Source organism: Gorilla gorilla, chromosome 10, assembly GCF_029281585.2.
Source record: "Gorilla gorilla gorilla isolate KB3781 chromosome 10, NHGRI_mGorGor1-v2.1_pri, whole genome shotgun sequence".
In the NCBI taxonomy this organism is placed as follows: Eukaryota; Metazoa; Chordata; class Mammalia; order Primates; family Hominidae; genus Gorilla; species Gorilla gorilla.
In genome coordinates, this window is record NC_073234.2 from 149201713 (window position 1) to 149222320 (window position 20608).

General features: G+C 54.1%; 1 long non-coding RNA gene across 3 annotated transcripts in view; it reads left to right on the forward strand.

Annotated features, from left to right (window-relative positions):
• The first annotated feature begins 7629 nt into the window (after window positions 1–7629).
• Window positions 7630–20608, forward strand: part of LOC129525786 (uncharacterized) — a 49119-nt gene continuing 36140 nt past the window's right edge. Inside the window, exons 1-6 of one of the 3 annotated variants that reach the window (XR_010129461.1) lie at window positions 7630–7756; window positions 7850–8082; window positions 14864–14921; window positions 15015–15247; window positions 18634–18691; window positions 18785–19017. This is a non-coding gene — a long non-coding RNA (uncharacterized lncRNA). The remainder of the gene's footprint in view (window positions 7757–7849; window positions 8083–14863; window positions 14922–15014; window positions 15248–18633; window positions 18692–18784; window positions 19018–20608) is intronic. The other 2 variants (XR_010129460.1, XR_008670254.2) reach the window with 2 other exon arrangements.

A 20608-nucleotide genomic window follows, 5' to 3' on the forward strand; every position in this document is an offset into this window, starting at 1 on the left:
ACTGTAGGTATACATGACGATACTTGGCTAATTTTTAAATTGTTTTGCAGACATGGGGTCTCACTTTGTTGGCCAGGCTGGTGTCAAACTAATGGCCTCAAGTGACCCTTCCACCCCTGCCTCCCATCCTCGAGGTATGTGCCACCACAAGGAGCACTTGTTCAATTTTCTAAAGAAAAAATTTCTAAAGTAAGGCTGTGGGATGATGGCAGGAAGATAAAAGAAAAACAGAAGAATAAGTTAAAATGACTTATTCACATATATTCTTTTGACAGCAAGAAGAACTTTTAGTATATACATTCCTTACAAACAAACAAACGGCAGATAAACAATGTTGTATAGGAACTTCAACACACACTGTACAATATTCCCACTTTGCTGACATAAGTTATGGAAATTTCGTGGTTTCCTTGAGTGTCGCTACCAGTATTTTGCTTCTCTGATGATTTTTATCAACTTCCTCATCTGTTAACTTCTCTCCAAGGTATGTCATGTCACGACATACTGCCGCTGCACGAACACGGCCAGTGTCTTCCTATTAAACATGAAGAAAGCTTTCCTAATTTCTCTTTTTACTCTCTGTCTTTGTGTTCTGCATTTTCCTTACTTTTATTGTCAGAAACTCCAGAAAGTGAATCGTACTAATTTATCACGATTTGCTTTATTAATTTATACTATGCTTATATGGAATTTTGCCCAACAGACCTCATTACAATTTGGGCCAGGGCCCAGGGTTAGGCTTGTTTTAGGGTCAGGGCCAGGGCCCAGGGTTAGGCTTGTTTTAGGGTCAGGGCCAGGGCCCAGGGTTAGGGTTGTTTTAGGGTCAGGGCCAGGGCCCAGGGTTAGGCTTCTTTTAGGGTCAGGGCCAGGGCCCAGGGTTAGGGTTGTTTTAGGGTCAGGGCCAGGGCCCAGGGTTAGGCTTGTTTTAGGGTGAGGGACAGGGCCCAGGGTTAGGGTTGTTTTAGGGTCAGTGCCAGGGCCCAGGGTTAGGCTTGTTTTAGGGTCAGGGCCAGGGCCCAGCGTTAGGCTTGTTTTAGGTTCAGGGCCAGGACCCAGGGTTCGGGTTGTTTTAGGGTCAGGGCCAGGGCCCAGGGTTAGGGTTGTTTTAGGGTCAGGACCTGGGCCCAGGGTTAGGCTTGTTTTAGTGCCAGGGCCCAGGGTTAGGGTTGTTTTAGGGTCAGGGCCAGGGCCCAGGGTTAGGGTTGTTTTAAGTCAGGGCCAGGGCCCAGCGTTAGGGTTGTTTTAGGTCAGGGCCAGGTCCCAGGGTTAGGCTTGTTTTAGGGTCAGGGCCAGGGCCCAGGGTTAGGGTTGTTTTAGGTCAGGGCCAGGGCCCAGGGTTAGGGTTGTTTTAGGTTAGGGCCAGGTCCCAGGGTTAGGGTTGTTTTAGGGTCAGGGCCCAGGGTTAGGATTGTTTTAGGGTTAGTGCCCATGGTTGGGTTTATTTTAGGGTCAGGGTCAGGGCGCAGGGATAGGTTTGTTTTAGGGTCAGTGTCAGGGCCCAGGGTTAGGGTTGTTTTAGGGTCAGGGCCAGGGCCCAGGGTTAGGCTTGTTTTAGGGTCAGGGCCAGGGCCCAGGGTTAGGGTTGTTTTAGGGTCTGGGCCAGGGCCAAGGTTTAGGGTTGTTTTAGGGTAAGGTCCAGGGCCCAGGGTTAGGGTTGTTTTAAGTTCAGGGCCAGGGCCCAGGGTTAGGGTTGTTTTAGGGTCAGGGCCAGGGCCCAGGGTTAGGATTGTTTTAGGGTCAGGACCTGGGCCCAGGGTTAGGCTTGTTTTAGGGTCAGGGCCAGGGCCCAGGGTTAGGCTTGTTTTAGGGTCTGAGCCAGGTCCCAGGGTTAGGGTTGTTTTAGGGTCAGGGTTAGGGCCAGGGCCCAGGGTTAGGGTTTTTTTAGGGTCAGGGCGAGGGCCCAGGGTTAGGCTTGTTTTAGGGTCAGGGCCAGGGCCCAGGTTTAGGGTTGTTTTAGGTCAGGGCCATGGCCCAGTGTTAGGGTTGTTTTAGGTCAGGGCCAGGTCCCAGGGTTAGGGTTGTTTTAGGGTCAGGGCCAGGGCCCAGGGTTAGGGTTGTTTTAGGGTCAGGGCTAGGGCCCAGGTTTAGGCTTGTTTTAGGGACAGGGCCAGGGCCCAGGGTTAGGCTTGTTTTAGGGTCAGGGCCAGGGCCGAGCGTTAGGCTTGTTTTAGGGTCAGGGACAGGGCCCAGGGTTAGGGTTGTTTTAGGGTCAGGGCCAGGGCCCAGGCTTAGGCTTGTTTTAGGGTCAGGGCCAGGGCCCAGGGTTAGGGTTGTTTTAGGGTCAGGACCTGGGCCCAGTGTTAGTCTTGTTTTAGTGCCAGGGCCCAGGTTTACGGTTGTTTTAGGGTCAGGGACAGGGTCCAGGTTTAGGGTTGTTTTAGGTCAGGGCCAGGGTCCAGGATTAGGGTTGTTTTAGGGTCAGTGCCCGGGCCCAGGGTTAGGGTTGTTTTAAGGTCAGGGCCAGGGTCCAGGGTAAGGGTTGTTTCCGTGTCAGGGCCAGGGCCCAGGGTTAGGGTTGTTTTAGGGTTAGGGCCAGGGCCCAGGGTTAGGCTTGTTTTAGGGTCAGTGCCCAGGGTTAGGGTTGTTTTAGGACATGGCCAGGGCCCAGGGTTAGGCTTGTTTTAGGGTCAGGGACAGGGCCCAGGGTTAGGGTTGTTTTAGGGTCAGGGCCAGGGCCCAGGGTTAGGCTTGTTTTAGGGTCAGGTCCTGGGCCCACGGTTAGGCTTGTTTTAGGGTCAGGGCCAGGGCCCAGGATTAGGCTTGTTTTAGGGTCAAGGACAGGGCCCAGGGTTAGGGTTGTTTTAGGGTCAGGCCCAGGGCCCAGGGTTAGGGGTGTTTTAGGGTAAGGGCCAGGGCCCAGGGTTACGGTTGTTTAAGGGTCAGGATCTGGGCCCAGGTTTAGGCTTGTTTTAGTGCCAGGGCCCAGGGTTAGGGTTGTTTTAGGGTCAGGGCCAGGGCCCAGGGTTAGGGTTGTTTTAGGGTCAGGGCCAGGGCCCAGGGTTAGGCTTGTTTTAGGGTCAGGGCCAGGGCCCAGGGTTAGGCTTGTTTTAGGGTCAGGGCCAGGGCCCACGGTTAGGGTTGTTTTAGGGTCAGGGCCAGGGCCCAGGGTTAGGGTTGTTTTAGGGTCAGGACCTGGGCACAGGGTTAGGCTTGTTTTAGTGCCAGGGCCCAGGGTTAGGGTTGTTTTAGGGTCAGGGCCAGGGCCCAGGGTTAGGGTTGTTTTAAGTCAGGGCCAGGGCCCAGCGTTAGGGTTGTTTTAGGTCAGGGCCAGGTCCCAGGGTTAGGCTTGTTTTAGGGTCAGGGCCAGGGCCCAGGGTTAGGGTTGTTTTAGGTCAGGGCCAGGGCCCAGGGTTAGGGTTGTTTTAGGTCAGGGCCAGGTCCCAGGGTTAGGGTTGTTTTAGGGTCAGGGCCCAGGGTTAGGATTGTTTTAGGGTTAGTGCCCATGGTTGGGTTTATTTTAGGGTCAGGGTCAGGGCCCAGGGATAGGTTTGTTTTAGGGTCAGTGTCAGGGCCCAGGGTTAGGGTTGTTTTAGGGTCAGGGCCAGGGCCCAGGGTTAGGCTTGTTTTAGGGTCAGGGCCAGGGCCCAGGGTTAGGGTTGTTTTAGGGTCAGGGCCAGGGCCAAGGTTTAGCGTTGTTTTAGGGTAAGGTCCAGGGCCCAGGGTTAGGGTTGTTTTAAGTTCAGGGCCAGGGCCCAGGGTTAGGGTTGTTTTAGGGTCAGGGCCAGGGCCCAGGGTTAGGATTGTTTTAGGGTCAGGACCTGGGCCCAGGGTTAGGCTTGTTTTAGGGTCAGGGCCAGGGCCCAGGGTTAGGCTTGTTTTAGGGTCTGAGCCAGGTCCCAGGGTTAGGGTTGTTTTAGGGTCAGGGTTAGGGCCAGGGCCCAGGGTTAGGGTTTTTTTAGGGTCAGGGCGAGGGCCCAGGGTTAGGCTTGTTTTAGGGTCAGGGCCAGGGCCCAGGTTTAGGGTTGTTTTAGGTCAGGGCCATGGCCCAGTGTTAGGGTTGTTTTAGGTCAGGGCCAGGTCCCAGGGTTAGGGTTGTTTTAGGGTCAGGGCCAGGGCCCAGGGTTAGGGTTGTTTTAGGGTCAGGGCTAGGGCCCAGGTTTAGGCTTGTTTTAGGGACAGGGCCAGGGCCCAGGGTTAGGCTTGTTTTAGGGTCAGGGCCAGGGCCGAGCGTTAGGCTTGTTTTAGGGTCAGGGACAGGGCCCAGGGTTAGGGTTGTTTTAGGGTCAGGGCCAGGGCCCAGGCTTAGGCTTGTTTTAGGGTCAGGGCCAGGGCCCAGGGTTAGGGTTGTTTTAGGGTCAGGACCTGGGCCCAGTGTTAGTCTTGTTTTAGTGCCAGGGCCCAGGTTTACGGTTGTTTTAGGGTCAGGGACAGGGTCCAGGTTTAGGGTTGTTTTAGGTCAGGGCCAGAGTCCAGGATTAGGGTTGTTTTAGGGTCAGTGCCCGGGCCCAGGGTTAGGGTTGTTTTAAGGTCAGGGCCAGGGTCCAGGGTAAGGGTTGTTTCCGTGTCAGGGCCAGGGCCCAGGGTTAGGGTTGTTTTAGGGTTAGGGCCAGGGCCCAGGGTTAGGCTTGTTTTAGGGTCAGTGCCCAGGGTTAGGGTTGTTTTAGGACATGGCCAGGGCCCAGGGTTAGGCTTGTTTTAGGGTCAGGGACAGGGCCCAGGGTTAGGGTTGTTTTAGGGTCAGGGCCAGGGCCCAGGGTTAGGCTTGTTTTAGGGTCAGGTCCTGGGCCCACGGTTAGGCTTGTTTTAGGGTCAGGGCCAGGGCCCAGGATTAGGCTTGTTTTAGGGTCAAGGACAGGGCCCAGGGTTAGGGTTGTTTTAGGGTCAGGCCCAGGGCCCAGGGTTAGGGGTGTTTTAGGGTCAGGGCCAGGGCCCAGGGTTACGGTTGTTTTAGGGTCAGGATCTGGGCCCAGGTTTAGGCTTGTTTTAGTGCCAGGGCCCAGGGTTAGGGTTGTTTTAGGGTCAGGGCCAGGGCCCAGGGTTAGGGTTGTTTTAGGGTCAGGGCCAGGGCCCAGGGTTAGGCTTGTTTTAGGGTCAGGGCCAGGGCCCAGGGTTAGGCTTGTTTTAGGGTCAGGGCCAGGGCCCACGGTTAGGGTTGTTTTAGGGTGAGGGCCAGGGCCCAGGGTTAGGCTTGTTTTAGGGTCAGGGCCAGTGCCCAGCGTTAGGGTTGTTGTAGGTTCAGGGCCAGGGCCCAGGATTAGGCTTGTTTTAGGGTCAGGGCCAGGGCCCAGGTTTAGGCTTGTTTTAGTGCCAGGGCCCAGGGTTAGGGTTGTTTTAGGGTCAGGGCCAGGGCCCAGGGTTAGGTTTGTTTTAGGGTCAGGGCCAGGGCCCAGGTTTAGGCTTGTTTTAGGGTCAGGGCCAGGGCCCATGGTTAGGCTTGTTTTAGGGTCAGGGCCAGGGCCGAGCGTTAGGCTTGTTTTAGGGTCAGGGATAGGGCCCAGGGTTAGGGTTGTTTTAGGGTCAGGGCCAGGGCCCAGGGTTAGGCCTGTTTTAGGGTCTGGGCCAGGGCCCAGGGTTAGGGTTGTTTTAGGGTCTGGACCTGGGCCCAGTGTGAGGCTTGTTTTACTGCCAGGGCCCAGGGTTAGGGTTGTTTTAGGGTCAGGGCCAGGGCCCAGGGTTAGGCTTGTTTTAGGTCAGCGCCAGGGCCCAGGATTAGGGTTGTTTTAGGGTCAGGGCCAGGGCCGAGGGTTAGGGTTGTTTTAGGGTCAGGGACAGGGCCCAGGGTTAGGGTTTTTTAGGGTCAGGGCCAGGTCCCAGGGTTAGGCTTGTTTTAGGGTCAGGGCCAGGGCCCAGGGTTAGGCTTGTTTTTGGGTCAGGGCCAGGGCCCAGGGTTAGGCTTGTTTTAGGGTCATTGCCAGGGCCCAGGATTAGGGTTGTTTTAGGGTCAGGGCCAGGGCCCAGCGTTAGGGTTGTTTTAGCGTCAGGGCCAAGGCGCAGGGTTAGGGTCGTTTTAGGCTCAGGACCTGGGCCCAGGGTTAGGCTTATTTTAGTGCCAGGGCCCAGGGTTAGGGTTGTTTTAGGGTCATGGCCAGGGCCCAGGGTTAGGGTTGTTTTAGGTCAGGGCCAGGGCCCAGCATCAGGGTTGTTTTAGGGTCCGGGACAGGTCCCAGGTTTAGGGGTGTTTTAGGGTCAGGGCCAGGGCCCAGGGTAAGGGTTGTTTCAGTGTCAGGGCCAGGGCCCAGTGTTAGGGTTGTTTTAGGGTCAGGGCCAGGGTCCAGGGTAAGGGTTGTTTCAGTGTCAGGGCCAGGGCCCAGGGTTAGGGTTGTTTTAGGGTTAGGGCCAGGGCCCAGGGTTATGGTTATTTTAGGGTCAGTACCCAGGGTTAGGGATGTTTTAGGGTCAGTGCCCAGGGTTAGGGTTGTTTTAGGGTCAGGTCCAGGGCCCAGGGTTAGGGTTGTTTTAGGGTCAGGTCCAGGGCCCAGGGATAGGCTTGTTTTATGGTCAGGGCCAGGGCCCAGGGTTAGGGTTGTTTTAGGGTCAGGGCTAGGGCCCAGGTTTAGGCTTGTTTTAGGGTCAGGGCCAGGGCCAAGTATTAGGCTTGTATTAGGGTCAGGTCCAGGGCCTACGGATACGCTTGTTTTAGGGTCAGGGCCAGGGCCCAGGATTATTCTTGTTTTATGGTCAAGGACAGGGCCCAGGGTTAGGGTTCTTTTAGGGTCAGGGCCAGGTCCCAGGGATAGGCTTGTTTTAGGGTCAGGGCCATGGCCCAGGTTTAGGCTTGTTTTAGGGTTAGGGCCAGGGCCCAGGGTTAGGGTTGTTTTAGGGTCAGGGCCAGGGCCCAGGGTTAGGCTTTTTTTAGGGTCAGGGCCAGGGCCCAGGGTTAGGGTTATTTTTGGGTCAGTGCCCAGGGTTAGTGTTGTTTTAGGGTCAGTGCCCAGGGTTAGGGTTGTTTTAGGGTCAGGTCCAGGGCCCAGGGTTAGGCGTGTTTTAGGGTCAGGGCCAGGGCCCAGGGTTAGGGTTGTTTTAGGGTCAGGGCTAGGGCCCAGGTTTAGGCTTGTTTTAGGGTCATGGCCAGGTCCCAGGGTTAGGGTTCTTTTAGGGCCAGGTCCCATGGTTAGGGTTTTACAGTCAGGGCCAGGGCCCACAGTTAGGGTATTAGGCTCAGTGCAAGGGCCCAGGGTTAGGGTTTTAGGCTCAGGGCCATGTCCCAGGGTTAGGGTTTTAGGGTCAGGGCCCAGGGTTAGGGTTTTAGGGTCAGGACCCAGTGTTAGAGTTTTAGGGTCATGGCCCAGGGTTAGGGTTTTAGGGTCAGGGCCCAGGGTTAGGGTGATTTCCAGGAAGTGACCTCACAGTGACTCAAGCTACCACTTACTGTTGATTGTGATGTAATGCCAGCTGAGGCACATGCCTTGGGAGCTAAGTGGTTGCTGCCCTTGACTACTATGAAGACTGGTGTGGGAAGGGTCGCTTTGGATGCACTTGAGCAGGGGTCCCCAATCCCTGAGCCATGGAGCCGTAAGGAGCCACACAGCAGGTGAGTGGTGTCGAGTGAGGGAGTGAGGGAAGCTTCGTCTGTATTTACAGCCACTCCCCTTTGCTCACATTCCCGCCTGAGCTCCACCTTCTCAGATGAGCAGCAGCATTAGATTCTCATAGGAGAACGCACCCTGTTGTGAACCGTGCATGTGAGGGATCTAGGTTGCGCTGTGCTTATGAGAATCTAATACCTATTGATCTGTCACTTTCTCCCATCACGCTCAGGTGGGACCATCCAGTTTCAGGAAAACAAGCTTAACACGCCCACTGATTCTACATTATGGTGAGTTCTATAATTATTTTATTATATATTCCAGTGTAATAATGGAAATGAAGTGCCTAATAAACGTAAATGTGCTTAAATCTTTTGGCCCAGCTCCTACCTCCCGGCAGCCTCGCCAGGCCCAGAACTCTCTCCAGTCAGCCTCTACAGACCAAGCTCATGACTCACAATGGCCTATTGAGGCCCATACCCTACCTCACGGCAGTCTCCGCAGATGAGCCTACTGCCTCACAACAGCCTCCACAGGCACAGCTCCATCGTTACAATGGCCTCTTTAGACCCAGCTCCTGCCGCCCAGCCTTCTCTCCAGGCCCTGAACTTTCTCCGTAAGTTGAGGTAGCTGGGACTGTAGGTATACATGACGATACTTGGCTAATTTTTAAATTGTTTTGCAGACATGGGGTCTCACTTTGTTGGCCAGGCTGCTGTCAAACTAATGGCCTCAAGTGACCCTTCCACCCCTGCCTCCCATCCTCGAGGTATGTGCCAACACAAGGAGCACTTGTTCAATTTTCTAAAGAAAAAATTTCTAAAGTAAGGCTGTGGGATGATGGCAGGAAGATAAAAGAAAAACAGAAGAATAAGTTAAAATGACTTATTCACACATATTCTTTTGACAGCAAGAAGAACTTTTAGTATATACATTCCTTACAAACAAACAAACGGCAGATAAACAATGTTGTATAGGAACTTCAACACACACTGTACAATATTCCCACTTTGCTGACATAAGTTATGGAAATTTCGTGGTTTCCTTGAGTGTCGCTACCAGTATTTTGCTTCTCTGATGATTTTTATCAACTTCCTCATCTGTTAACTTCTCTCCAAGGTATGTCATGTCACGACATACTGCCGCTGCACGAACACGGCCAGTGTCTTCCTATTAAACATGAAGAAAGCTTTCCTAATTTCTCTTTTTACTCTCTGTCTTTGTGTTCTGCATTTTCCTTACTTTTATTGTCAGAAACTCCAGAAAGTGAATCGTACTAATTTATCACGATTTGCTTTATTAATTTATACTATGCTTATATGGAATTTTGCCCAACAGACCTCATTACAATTTGGGCCAGGGCCCAGGGTTAGGGTTGTTTTAATGTCAGGGCCCAGGGTTAGGGTTGTTTTAGGGTCAGGGCCCAGGGTTAGGGTTGTTTAAGGGTCAGGGCCCAGGGTTAGGGTTGTTTTAGGGTCAGGGCCCAGGGTTAGTGTTGTTTTAGGGTCAGGGCCCAGGGTTAGTGTTGTTTTAGGGTCAGGGCCCAGTGTTAGGGTTGTTTTAGGGTCAGGGCCCAGGGTTGGGGTTGTTTTAGGGTCAGGGCCAGGGCCAAGGTTTAGGGTTGTTTTAGGGTAAGGTCCAGGGCCCAGGGTTAGGGTTGTTTTAAATTCAGGGCCAGGGCCCAGGGTTAGGGTTGTTTTAGGGTCAGGGCCAGGGCCCAGGGTTAGGATTGTTTTAGGGTCAGGACCTGGGCCCAGGGTTAGGCTTGTTTTAGGGTCAGGGCCAGGGCCCAGGGTTAGGCTTGTTTTAGGGTCAGAGCCAGGTCCCAGGGTTAGGGTTGTTTTAGGGTCAGGGTTAGGGCCAGGGCCCAGGGTTAGGTTTTTTTTAGGGTCAGGGCTAGGGCCCAGGGTTAGGCTTGTTTTAGGGTCAGTGCCAGGGCCCAGGTTTAGGGTTGTTTTAGGTCAGGGCCATAGCCCAGGGTTAGGGTTGTTTTAGGTCAGGGTCAGGTCCCAGGGTTAGGGTTGTTTTAGGGTCAGTGCCAGGGCCCAGGGTTAGGGTTGTTTTAGGGTCAGGGCTAGGGCCCAGGTTTAGGCTTGTTTTAGGGACAGGGCGAGGGCCCAGGGTTAGGCTTGTTTTAGGGTCAGGGCCAGGGCCGAGCGTTAGGCTTGTTTTAGGGTCAGGGACAGGGCCCAGGGTTAGGGTTGTTTTAGGGTCAGGGCCAGGGCCCAGGCTTAGGCTTGTTTTAGGGTCAGGGCCAGGGCCCAGGGTTAGGGTTGTTTTAGGGTCAGGACCTGGGCCCAGTGTTAGGCTTGTTTTAGTGCCAGGGCCCAGGGTTCGGGTTGTTTTAGGGTCAGGGCCAGGGCCCAGGGTCAGGGTTGTTTTAGGTCAGTGCCAGGGCCCATCATTAGGGTTGTTTTAAGGTCAGGGCCAGGGCCCCGGTTAAGGGGTGTTTTAGGGTCTGGGACAGGGCCCAGCGTTAGGGTTGTTTTACGGTCAGGGCAGGGCCCAGGGTTAGGCTTGTTTTAGGGTCAGGGCCAGGGCCCAGGGTTAGGCTTGTTTTAGGGTCAGGGCCAGGGCCCAGGGTTAGGCTTGGTTTAGGGTCAGGGTCAGGGCCCAGGGTTAGGCTTGTTTTAGGGTCAGGGCCAGGGCCCAGGGTTAGGCTTGTTTTAGGGTCAGGGCCAGGGCCCAGGGTTAGGCTTGTTTTAGGGTCAGGGCCAGGGCCCAGGGTTAGGGTTGTTTTAGGATCAGGGCCAGGGCCCAGGGTTAGGCTTCTTTTAGGGTCAGGGCTAGGGCCCAGGGTTAGGGTTGTTTTAGGGTCAGGGCCAGGGCCCAGGGTTAGGCTTGTTTTAGGGTGAGGGACAGGGCCCAGGGTTAGGGTTGTTTTAGGGTCAGTGCCAGGGCCCAGGGTTAGGCTTGTTTTAGGGTCAGGGCCAGGGCCCAGTGTTAGGCTTGTTTTAGGTTCAGGGCCAGGACCCAGGGTTCGGGTTGTTTTAGGGTCAGGGCCAGGGCCCAGGGTTAGGGTTGTTTTAGGGTAAGGACCTGGGCCCAGGGTTAGGCTTGTTTTAGTGCCAGGGCCCAGGGTTAGGGTTGTTTTAGGGTCAGGGCCAGGGCCCAGGGTTAGGGTTGTTTTAAGTCAGGGCCAGGGCCCAGCGTTAGTGTTGTTTTAGGTCAGGGCCAGGTCCCAGGGTTAGGCTTGTTTTAGGGTCAGGGCCAGGGCCCAGGGTTAGGGTTGTTTTAGGTCAGTGCCAGGGCCCAGGGTTAGGGTTGTTTTAGGTCAGGGCCAGGTCCCAGGGTTAGGGTTGTTTTAGGGTCAGGGCCCAGGGTTAGGATTGTTTTAGGGTTAGTGCCCATGGTTGGGTTTATTTTAGGGTCAGGGTCAGGGCCCAGGGATAGGTTTGTTATAGGGTCAGTGTCAGGGCCCAGGGTTAGGGTTGTTTTAGGGTCAGGGCTAGGGCCCAGGGTTAGGCTTGTTTTAGGGTCAGGGCCAGGGCCCAGGGTTAGGGTTGTTTTAGGGTCAGGGCCAGGGCCAAGGTTTAGGGTTGTTTTAGGGTAAGGTCCAGGGCCCAGGGTTAGGGTTGTTTTAAGTTCAGGGCCAGGGCCCTGGGTTAGGGTTGTTTTAGGGTCAGGGCCAGGGCCCAGGGTTAGGATTGTTTTAGGGTCAGGACCTGGGCCCAGGGTTAGGCTTGTTTTAGGGTCAGGGCCAGGGCCCAGGGTTAGGCTTGTTTTAGGGTCTGAGCCAGGTCCCAGGGTTAGGGTTGTTTTAGGGTCAGGGTTAGGGCCAGGGCCCAGGGTTAGGGTTTTTTTAGGGTCAGGGCGAGGGCCCAGGGTTAGGCTTGATTTAGGGTCAGGGCCAGGGCCCAGGTTTAGGGTTGTTTTAGGTCAGGGCCATGGCCCAGTGTTAGGGTTGTTTTAGGTCAGGGCCAGGTCCCAGGGTTAGGGTTGTTTTAGGGTCAGGGCCAGGGCCCAGGGTTAGGGTTGTTTTAGGGTCAGGGCTAGGGCCCAGGTTTAGGCTTGTTTTAGGGACAGGGCCAGGGCCCAGGGTTAGGCTTGTTTTAGGGTCAGGGCCAGGGCCGAGCGTTAGGCTTGTTTTAGGGTCAGGGACAGGGCCCAGGGTTAGGGTTGTTTTAGGGTCAGGGCCAGGGCCCAGGCTTAGGCTTGTTTTAGGGTCAGGGCCAGGGCACAGGGTTAGGGTTGTTTTAGGGTCAGGACCTGGGCCCAGTGTTAGGCTTGTTTTAGTGCCAGGGACCAGGTTTACGGTTGTTTTAGGGTCAGGGACAGGGTCCAGGTTTAGGGTTGTTTTAGGTCAGGGCCAGGGCCCAGGATTAGGGTTGTTTTAGGGTCAGTGCCCGGGCCCAGGGTTAGGGTTGTTTTAAGGTCAGGGCCAGGGTCCAGGGTAAGGGTTGTTTCCGTGTCAGGGCCAGGGCCCAGGGTTAGGGTTGTTTTAGGGTTAGGGCCAGGATCCAGGGTTAGGCTTGTTTTAGGGTCAGTGCCCAGGGTTAGGGTTGTTTTTGGACATGGCCAGGGCCCAGGGTTAGGCTTGTTTTTGGGTCAGGGATAGGGCCCAGGGTTAGGGTTGTTTTAGGGTCAGGGCCAGGGCCCAGGGTTAGGCTTGTTTTAGGGTCAGGTCCTGGGCCCACGGTTAGGCTTGTTTTAGGGTCAGGGCCAGGGCCCAGGATTAGGCTTGTTTTAGGGTCAAGGACAGGGCCCAGGGTTAGGGTTGTTTTAGGGTCAGGCCCAGGGCCCAGGGTTAGGGGTGTTTTAGGGTCAAGGCCAGGGCCCAGGGTTACGGTTGTTTTAGGGTCAGGATCTGGGCCCAGGTTTAGGCTTGTTTTAGTGCCAGGGCCCAGGGTTAGGGTTGTTTTAGGGTCAGGGCCAGGGCCCAGGGTTAGGGTTGTTTTAGGGTCAGGGCCAGGGCCCAGGGTTAGGCTTGTTTTAGGGTCAGGGCCAGGGCCCAGGGTTAGGCTTGTTTTAGGGTCAGGGCCAGGGCCCATGGTTAGGGTTGTTTTAGGGTGAGGGCCAGGGACCAGGGTTAGGCTTGTTTTAGGGTCAGGGCCAGTGCCCAGCGTTAGGGTTGTTGTAGGTTCAGGGCCAGGGCCCAGGATTAGGCTTGTTTTAGGGTCAGTGCCAGGGCCCAGGTTTAGGCTTGTTTTAGTGCCAGGGCCCACGGTTAGGGTTGTTTTAGGGTCAGGGCCAGGGCCCAGGGTTAGGTTTGTTTTAGGGTCAGGGCCAGGGCCCAGGTTTAGGCTTGTTTTAGGGTCAGGGCCAGGGCCCAGGGTTAGGCTTGTTTTAGGGTCAGGGCCAGGGCCGAGCGTTAGGCTTGTTTTAGGGTCAGTGATAGGGCCCAGGGTTAGCGTTGTTTTAGGGTCAGGGCCAGGGCCCAGGGTTAGGCCTGTTTTAGGGTCTGGGCCAGGGCCCAGGGTTAGGGTTGTTTTAGGGTCTGGACCTGGGCCCAGTGTGAGGCTTGTTTTACTGCCAGGGCCCAGGGTTAGGGTTGTTTTAGGGTCAGGGCCAGGGCCCAGGGTTAGGCTTGTTTTAGGTCAGCGCCAGGGCCCAGGATTAGGGTTGTTTTAGGGTCAGGGCCAGGGCCGAGGGTTAGGGTTGTTTTAGGGTCAGGGACAGGGCCCAGGGTTAGGGTTGTTTTAGGGTCAGGGCCAGGTCCCAGGGTTAGGCTTGTTTTAGGGTCAGGGCCAGGGCCCAGGGTTAGGCTTGTTTTTGGGTCAGGGCCAGGGCCCAGGGTTAGGCTTGTTTTAGGGTCATTGCCAGGGCCCAGGATTAGGGTTGTTTTAGGGTCAGGGCCAGGGCCCAGCGTTAGGGTTGTTTTAGCGTCAGGGCCAAGGCGCAGGGTTAGGGTCGTTTTAGGCTCAGGACCTGGGCCCAGGGTTAGGCTTATTTTAGTGCCAGGGCCCAGGGTTAGGGTTGTTTTAGGGTCAGGGCCAGGGTCCAGGGTAAGGGTTGTTTCAGTGTCAGGGCCAGGGCCCAGGGTTAGGGTTGTTTTAGGGTTAGGGCCAGGGCCCAGGGTTATGGTTATTTTAGGGTCAGTACCCAGGGTTAGGGATGTTTTAGGGTCAGTGCCCAGGGTTAGGGTTGTTTTAGGGTCAGGTCCAGGGCCCAGGGTTAGGGTTGTTTTAGGGTCAGGTCCAGGGCCCAGGGATAGGCTTGTTTTATGGTCAGGGCCAGGGCCCAGGGTTAGGGTTGTTTTAGGGTCAGGGCTAGGGCCCAGGTTTAGGCTTGTTTTAGGGTCAGGGCCAGGGCCAAGTATTAGGCTTGTATTAGGGTCAGGTCCAGGGCCTACGGATACGCTTGTTTTAGGGTCAGGGCCAGGGCCCAGGATTATTCTTGTTTTATGGTCAAGGGCAGGGCCCAGGGTTAGGGTTCTTTTAGGGTCAGGGCCAGGTCCCAGGGATAGGCTTGTTTTAGGGTCAGGGCCATGGCCCAGGTTTAGGCTTGTTTTAGGGTTAGGGCCAGGGCCCAGGGTTAGGGTTGTTTTAGGGTCAGGGCCAGGGCCCAGGGTTAGGCTTTTTTTAGGGTCAGGGCCAGGGCCCAGGGTTAGGGTTATTTTAGTGTCAGTGCCCAGGGTTAGTGTTGTTTTAGGGTGAGTGCCCAGGGTTAGGGTTGTTTTAGGGTCAGGTCCAGGGCCCAGGGTTAGGGTTGTTTTAGGGTCAGGGCTAGGGCCCAGGTTTAGGCTTGTTTTAGGGTCACGGCCAGGTTCCAGGGTTAGGGTTCTTTTAGGGCCAGGTCCCATGGTTAGGGTTTTACAGTCAGGGCCAGGGCCCACAGTTAGGGTATTAGGCTCAGCGCAAGGGCCCAGGGTTAGGGTTTTAGGCTCAGGGCCATGTCCCAGGGTTAGGGTTTTAGGGTCTGGGCCTGGGCCCAGGGTTAGGTGTTTACGGTCAGGGCCCAGGGTTAGGGTTTTAGGGTCAGGGCCCAGGGTTAGGGTTTTAGGGTCAGGGCCCAGGGTTAGGGTGATTTCCAGGAAGTGACCTCACAGTTACTCAAGCTACCACTTACTGTTGATTGTGATGTAATGCCAGCTGAGGCACATGCCTTGGGAGCTAAGTGGTTGCTGCCCTTGACTACTATGAAGACTGGTGTGGGAAGGGTCGCTTTGGATGCACTTGAGCAGGGGTCCCCAATCCCTGAGCCATGGAGCCGTAAGGAGCCACACAGCAGGTGAGTGGTGTCGAGTGAGGGAGTGAGGGAAGCTTCGTCTGTATTTACAGCCACTCCCCTTTGCTCACATTCCCGCCTGAGCTCCACCTTCTCAGATGAGCAGCAGCATTAGATTCTCATAGGAGAACGCACCCTGTTGTGAACCGTGCATGTGAGGGATCTAGGTTGCGCTGTGCTTATGAGAATCTAATACCTATTGATCTGTCACTTTCTCCCATCACGCTCAGGTGGGACCATCCAGTTTCAGGAAAACAAGCTGAACACGCCCACTGATTCTACATTATGGTGAGTTCTATAATTATTTTATTATATATTCCAGTGTAATAATGGAAATGAAGTGCCTAATAAACGTAAATGTGCTTAAATCTTTTGGCCCAGCTCCTACCTCCCGGCAGCCTCGCCAGGCCCAGAACTCTCTCCAGTCAGCCTCTACAGACCAAGCTCATGACTCACAATGGCCTATTGAGGCCCATACCCTACCTCACGGCAGTCTCCGCAGATGAGCCTACTGCCTCACAACAGCCTCCACAGGCACAGCTCCATCGTTACAATGGCCTCTTTAGACCCAGCTCCTGCCGCCCAGCCTTCTCTCCAGGCCCTGAACTTTCTCCGTAAGTTGAGGTAGCTGGGACTGTAGGTATACATGACGATACTTGGCTAATTTTTAAATTGTTTTGCAGACATGGGGTCTCACTTTGTTGGCCAGGCTGGTGTCAAACTAATGGCCTCAAGTGACCCTTCCACCCCTGCCTCCCATCCTCGAGGTATGTGCCACCACAAGGAGCACTTGTTCAATTTTCTAAAGAAAAAATTTCTAAAGTAAGGCTGTGGGATGATGGCAGGAAGATAAAAGAAAAACAGAAGAATAAGTTAAAATGACTTATTCACACATATTCTTTTGACAGCAGGAAGAACTTTTAGTATATACATTCCTTACAAACAAACAAACGGCAGATAAACAATGTTGTATAGGAACTTCAACACACACTGTACAATATTCCCACTTTGCTGACATAAGTTATGGAAATTTCGTGGTTTCCTTGAGTGTCGCTACCAGTATTTTGCTTCTCTGATGATTTTTATCAACTTCCTCATCTGTTAACTTCTCTCCAAGGTATGTCATGTCACGACATACTGCCGCTGCACGAACACGGCCAGTGTCTTCCTATTAAACATGAAGAAAGCTTTCCTAATTTCTCTTTTTACTCTCTGTCTTTGTGTTCTGCATTTTCCTTACTTTTATTGTCAGAAACTCCAGAAAGTGAATCGTACTAATTTATCACGATTTGCTTTATTAATTTATACTATGCTTATATGGAATTTTGCCCAACAGACCTCAATACAATTTGGGCCAGGGCCCAGGGTTAGGGTTGTTTTAATGTCAGGGCCCAGAGTTAGGGTTGTTTTAGGGTCAGGGCCCAGGGTTAGGGTTGTTTTAGGGTCAGGGCCCAGGGTTAGGGTTGTTTAAGGGTCAGGGCCCAGGGTTAGGGTTGTTTTAGGGTCAGGGCCCAGGGTTAGTGTTGTTTTAGGGTCAGGGCCCAGGGTTAGTGTTGTTTTAGGGTCAGGGCCCAGTGTTAGGGTTGTTTTAGGGTCAGGGCCCAGGGTTGGGGTTGTTTTAGGGTCAGGGCCCAGGGTAGGGTTGTTTTAGGGTCAGGACCCACGATTAGATTTTTAGGATCAGGGTCAGGGCCCAGGGTTAGGGTTTTAGGGTAAGGGCCAGGGCCCAGGGTTAGGGTTTTAGGCTCAGGGCCAGGGCCCAGGGTTAGGGTTTTAGGCTCAGGGCTAGGGCCCAGGGTTAGGGTTTTAGGATCAGGGTCAGGGCCCAGGGTTAGGGTTTTAGGCTCAGGGCCAGGGCCCAGGGTTAGTGTTTTAGAGTCAGGGCCAGGGCCCAGGGTTAGGGTTGTTTTAGGCTCAGGGCCAGGGCCCATGGTTAGGGTTGTTTTAGGGTCAGGGCCAGGGCCCAGGGTTAGGGTTGTTATAGGGTCAGGGCCAGGGCCCAGGGTTAGGGTTGTTTTAGGGTCAGGACCAGGGCCCAGGGTTAGGGTTGTTTTAGGGTCAGGGCCAGGGCCCAGTGTTAGGTTTGTTTTAGGGTCAGGGCCAGGGCCCAGGGTTAGGGTTGTTTTAGGGTCAGGGCCCAGAGTTAGGGTTTTAGGCTCAGGGCCAGGGCCTCGGGTTAGGGTTTTAGGCTCAGGTCCATGGCCCAGGGTTAGGGTTAATTAAGGGTCCGGGCCAGGGCCCAGGTTGAGGGTTGATTTAGGGTCAGGGCCAGGGCCCAGGTTTAGGGTTGTTGTACGGTCAGGGCCAGGGCCCAGTGTTAGGGTTGTTTCAGGATCAGGGCCCTGAGTTAGGGTTGTTTCAGGGTCAGGGCCCAGGGTTAGGGTTTTTTCAGGGTGAGGGCCCAGGGTTTTGGTTGTTTTAGGGTCAGGGCCCAGGGTTAGGGTTGTTTCAGGGTCAGGGACCAGGGTTAGGGTTGTTTCAAGGTCAGGGCCCAGGGTTAGGGTTGTTTCAGGGTCAGGGCCCTGGGTTAGGGTTGTTTCAGGGTCAGGGCCCAGGGTTAGGGTTGTTATAGGGTCAGGTCCTTGGCGCAGGTTTAGGGTTGATTTAGTGCAAGGGCCAAGGGTTAGGGTTGTTTTAGGGTCTGGCCAGGGCCCAGGGTTAGGGTTGTTTTAGGTCAGGGCCAGGGCCCAGGGATAGGGTTGTTTTAGGGTCAGGGCCAGGGCCCACGTTTAGGGTTGTTTTAGGGTCAGGGCCAGGGCCTAGGGTTAGGCTTGTTTTAGGGTCAGGTTGAGCGCCCACGGTTAGGCTTGTTTTAGGGTCAGGGCCAGGGCCCAGTGTTAGGCTTGTTTTAGGGTCAGGGCTAGGGCCCAGGGTTAAGGTTGTTTTAGGGTCAGGACCTGGGCCAAGGGTTAGGCTTGTTTTAGTGCCAGGGCCCAGGGTTAGGCTTGTTTTAGGGTTAGGGCCAGGGCCCAGGGTTAGGCTTGCTGTAGGGTCAGGGCCTGGGCCCAGGGATAGGGTTGTTTTAGGGTCAGGGCCAGGGCCAAGGGTTAGAGTTGTTTTAGGGTCAGGGCCAGGGCCCAGGGTTAGGCTTTTTTTAGGTTCAGGGCCAGGGCCCAGGGTTAGGGTTATTTTAGGGTCAGTGCCCAGGGTTAGTGTTGTTCTAGGGTCAGTGCCCAGGGTTAGGGTTGTTTTAGGGTCAGGTCCACGGCCCAGGGTTAGGAGTGTTTTAGGGTCAGGGCCAGGGCCCAGGGTTAGGGTTGTTTTAGGGTCAGGGCTAGGGCCCAGGTTTAGGCTTGTTTTAGGGTCACGGCCAGGTTCCAGGGTTAGGGTTCTTTTAGGGCCAGGTCCCATGGTTAGGGTTTTGCAGTCAGGGCCAGGGCCCACAGTTAGGGTATTAGGCTCAGCGCAAGGGCCCAGGGTTAGGGTTTTAGGCTCAGGGCCATGTCCCAGGGTTAGGGTTTTAGGGTCAGGGCCCAGGGTTAGGGTTTTAGGGTCAGGACCCAGTGTTAGAGTTTTAGGGTCATGGCCCAGGGTTAGGGTTTTAGGGTCAGGGCCCAGGGTTAGGGTGATTTCCAGGAAGTGACCTCACAGTGACTCAAGCTACCACTTACTGTTGATTGTGATGTAATGCCAGCTGAGGCACATGCCTTGGGAGCTAAGTGGTTGCTGCCCTTGACTACTATGAAGACTGGTGTGGGAAGGGTCGCTTTGGATGCACTTGAGCAGGGGTCCCCAATCCCTGAGCCATGGAGCCGTAAGGAGCCACACAGCAGGTGAGTGGTGTCGAGTGAGGGAGTGAGGGAAGCTTCGTCTGTATTTACAGCCACTCCCCTTTGCTCACATTCCCGCCTGAGCTCCACCTTCTCAGATGAGCAGCAGCATTAGATTCTCATAGGAGAACGCACCCTGTTGTGAACCGTGCATGTGAGGGATCTAGGTTGCGCTGTGCTTATGAGAATCTAATACCTATTGATCTGTCACTTTCTCCCATCACGCTCAGGTGGGACCATCCAGTTTCAGGAAAACAAGCTTAACACGCCCACTGATTCTACATTATGGTGAGTTCTATAATTATTTTATTATATATTCCAGTGTAATAATGGAAATGAAGTGCCTAATAAACGTAAATGTGCTTAAATCTTTTGGCCCAGCTCCTACCTCCCGGCAGCCTCGCCAGGCCCAGAACTCTCTCCAGTCAGCCTCTACAGACCAAGCTCATGACTCACAATGGCCTATTGAGGCCCATACCCTACCTCACGGCAGTCTCCGCAGATGAGCCTACTGCCTCACAGCAGCCTCCACAGGCACAGCTCCATCGTTACAATGGCCTCTTTAGACCCAGCTCCTGCCGCCCAGCCTTCTCTCCAGGCCCTGAACTTTCTCCGTAAGTTGAGGTAGCTGGGACTGTAGGTATACATGACGATACTTGGCTAATTTTTAAATTGTTTTGCAGACATGGGGTCTCACTTTGTTGGCCAGGCTGGTGTCAAACTAATGGCCTCAAGTGACCCTTCCACCCCTGCCTCCCATCCTCGAGGTATGTGCCACCACAAGGAGCACTTGTTCAATTTTCTAAAGAAAAAATTTCTAAAGTAAGGCTGTGGGATGATGGCAGGAAGATAAAAGAAAAACAGAAGAATAAGTTAAAATGACTTATTCACATATATTCTTTTGACAGCAAGAAGAACTTTTAGTATATACATTCCTTACAAACAAACAAAGGGCAGATAAACAATGTTGTATAGGAACTTCAACACACACTGTACAATATTCCCACTTTGCTGACATAAGTTATGGAAATTTCGTGGTTTCCTTGAGTGTCGCTACCAGTATTTTGCTTCTCTGATGATTTTTATCAACTTCCTCATCTGTTAACTTCTCTCCAAGGTATGTCATGTCACGACATACTGCCGCTGCACGAACACGGCCAGTGTCTTCCTATTAAACATGAAGAAAGCTTTCCTAATTTCTCTTTTTACTCTCTGTCTTTGTGTTCTGCATTTTCCTTACTTTTATTGTCAGAAACTCCAGAAAGTGAATCGTACTAATTTATCACGATTTGCTTTATTAATTTATACTATGCTTATATGGAATTTTGCCCAACAGACCTCATTACAATTTGGGCCAGGGCCCAGGGTTAGGCTTGTTTTAGGGTCAGGGCCAGGGCCCAGGGTTAGGCTTGTTTTAGGGTCAGGGCCAGGGCCCAGGGTTAGGGTTGTTTTAGGGTCAGGGCCAGGGCCCAGGGTTAGGCTTCTTTTAGGGTCAGGGCCAGGGCCCAGGGTTAGGGTTGTTTTAGGGTCAGGGCCAGGGCCCAGGGTTAGGCTTGTTTTAGGGTGAGGGACAGGGCCCAGTGTTAGGGTTGTTTTAGGGTCAGTGCCAGGGCCCAGGGTTAGGCTTGTTTTAGGGTCAGGGCCAGGGCCCAGCGTTAGGCTTGTTTTAGGTTCAGGGCCAGGACCCAGGGTTGGGGTTGTTTTAGGGTCAGGGCCAGGGCCCAGGGTTAGGGTTGTTTTAGGGTCAGGACCTGGGCCCAGGGTTAGGCTTGTTTTAGTGCCAGGGCCCAGGGTTAGGGTTGTTTTAGGGTCAGGGCCAGGGCCCAGGGTTAGGGTTGTTTTAAGTCAGGGCTAGGGCCCAGCGTTAGGGTTGTTTTAGGTCAGGGCCAGGTCCCAGGGTTAGGCTTGTTTTAGGGTCAGGGCCAGGGCCCAGGGTTAGGGTTGTTTTACGTCAGGGCCAGGGCCCAGGGTTAGGGTTGTTTTAGGTCAGGGCCAGGTCCCAGGGTTAGGGTTGTTTTAGGGTCAGGGCCCAGGGTTAGGATTGTTTTAGGGTTAGTGCCCATGGTTGGGTTTATTTTAGGGTCAGGGTCAGGGCCCAGGGATAGGTTTGTTTTAGGGTCAGTGTCAGGGCCCAGGGTTAGGGTTGTTTTAGGGTCAGGGCCAGGGCCCAGGGTTAGGCTTGTTTTAGGGTCAGGGCCAGGGCCC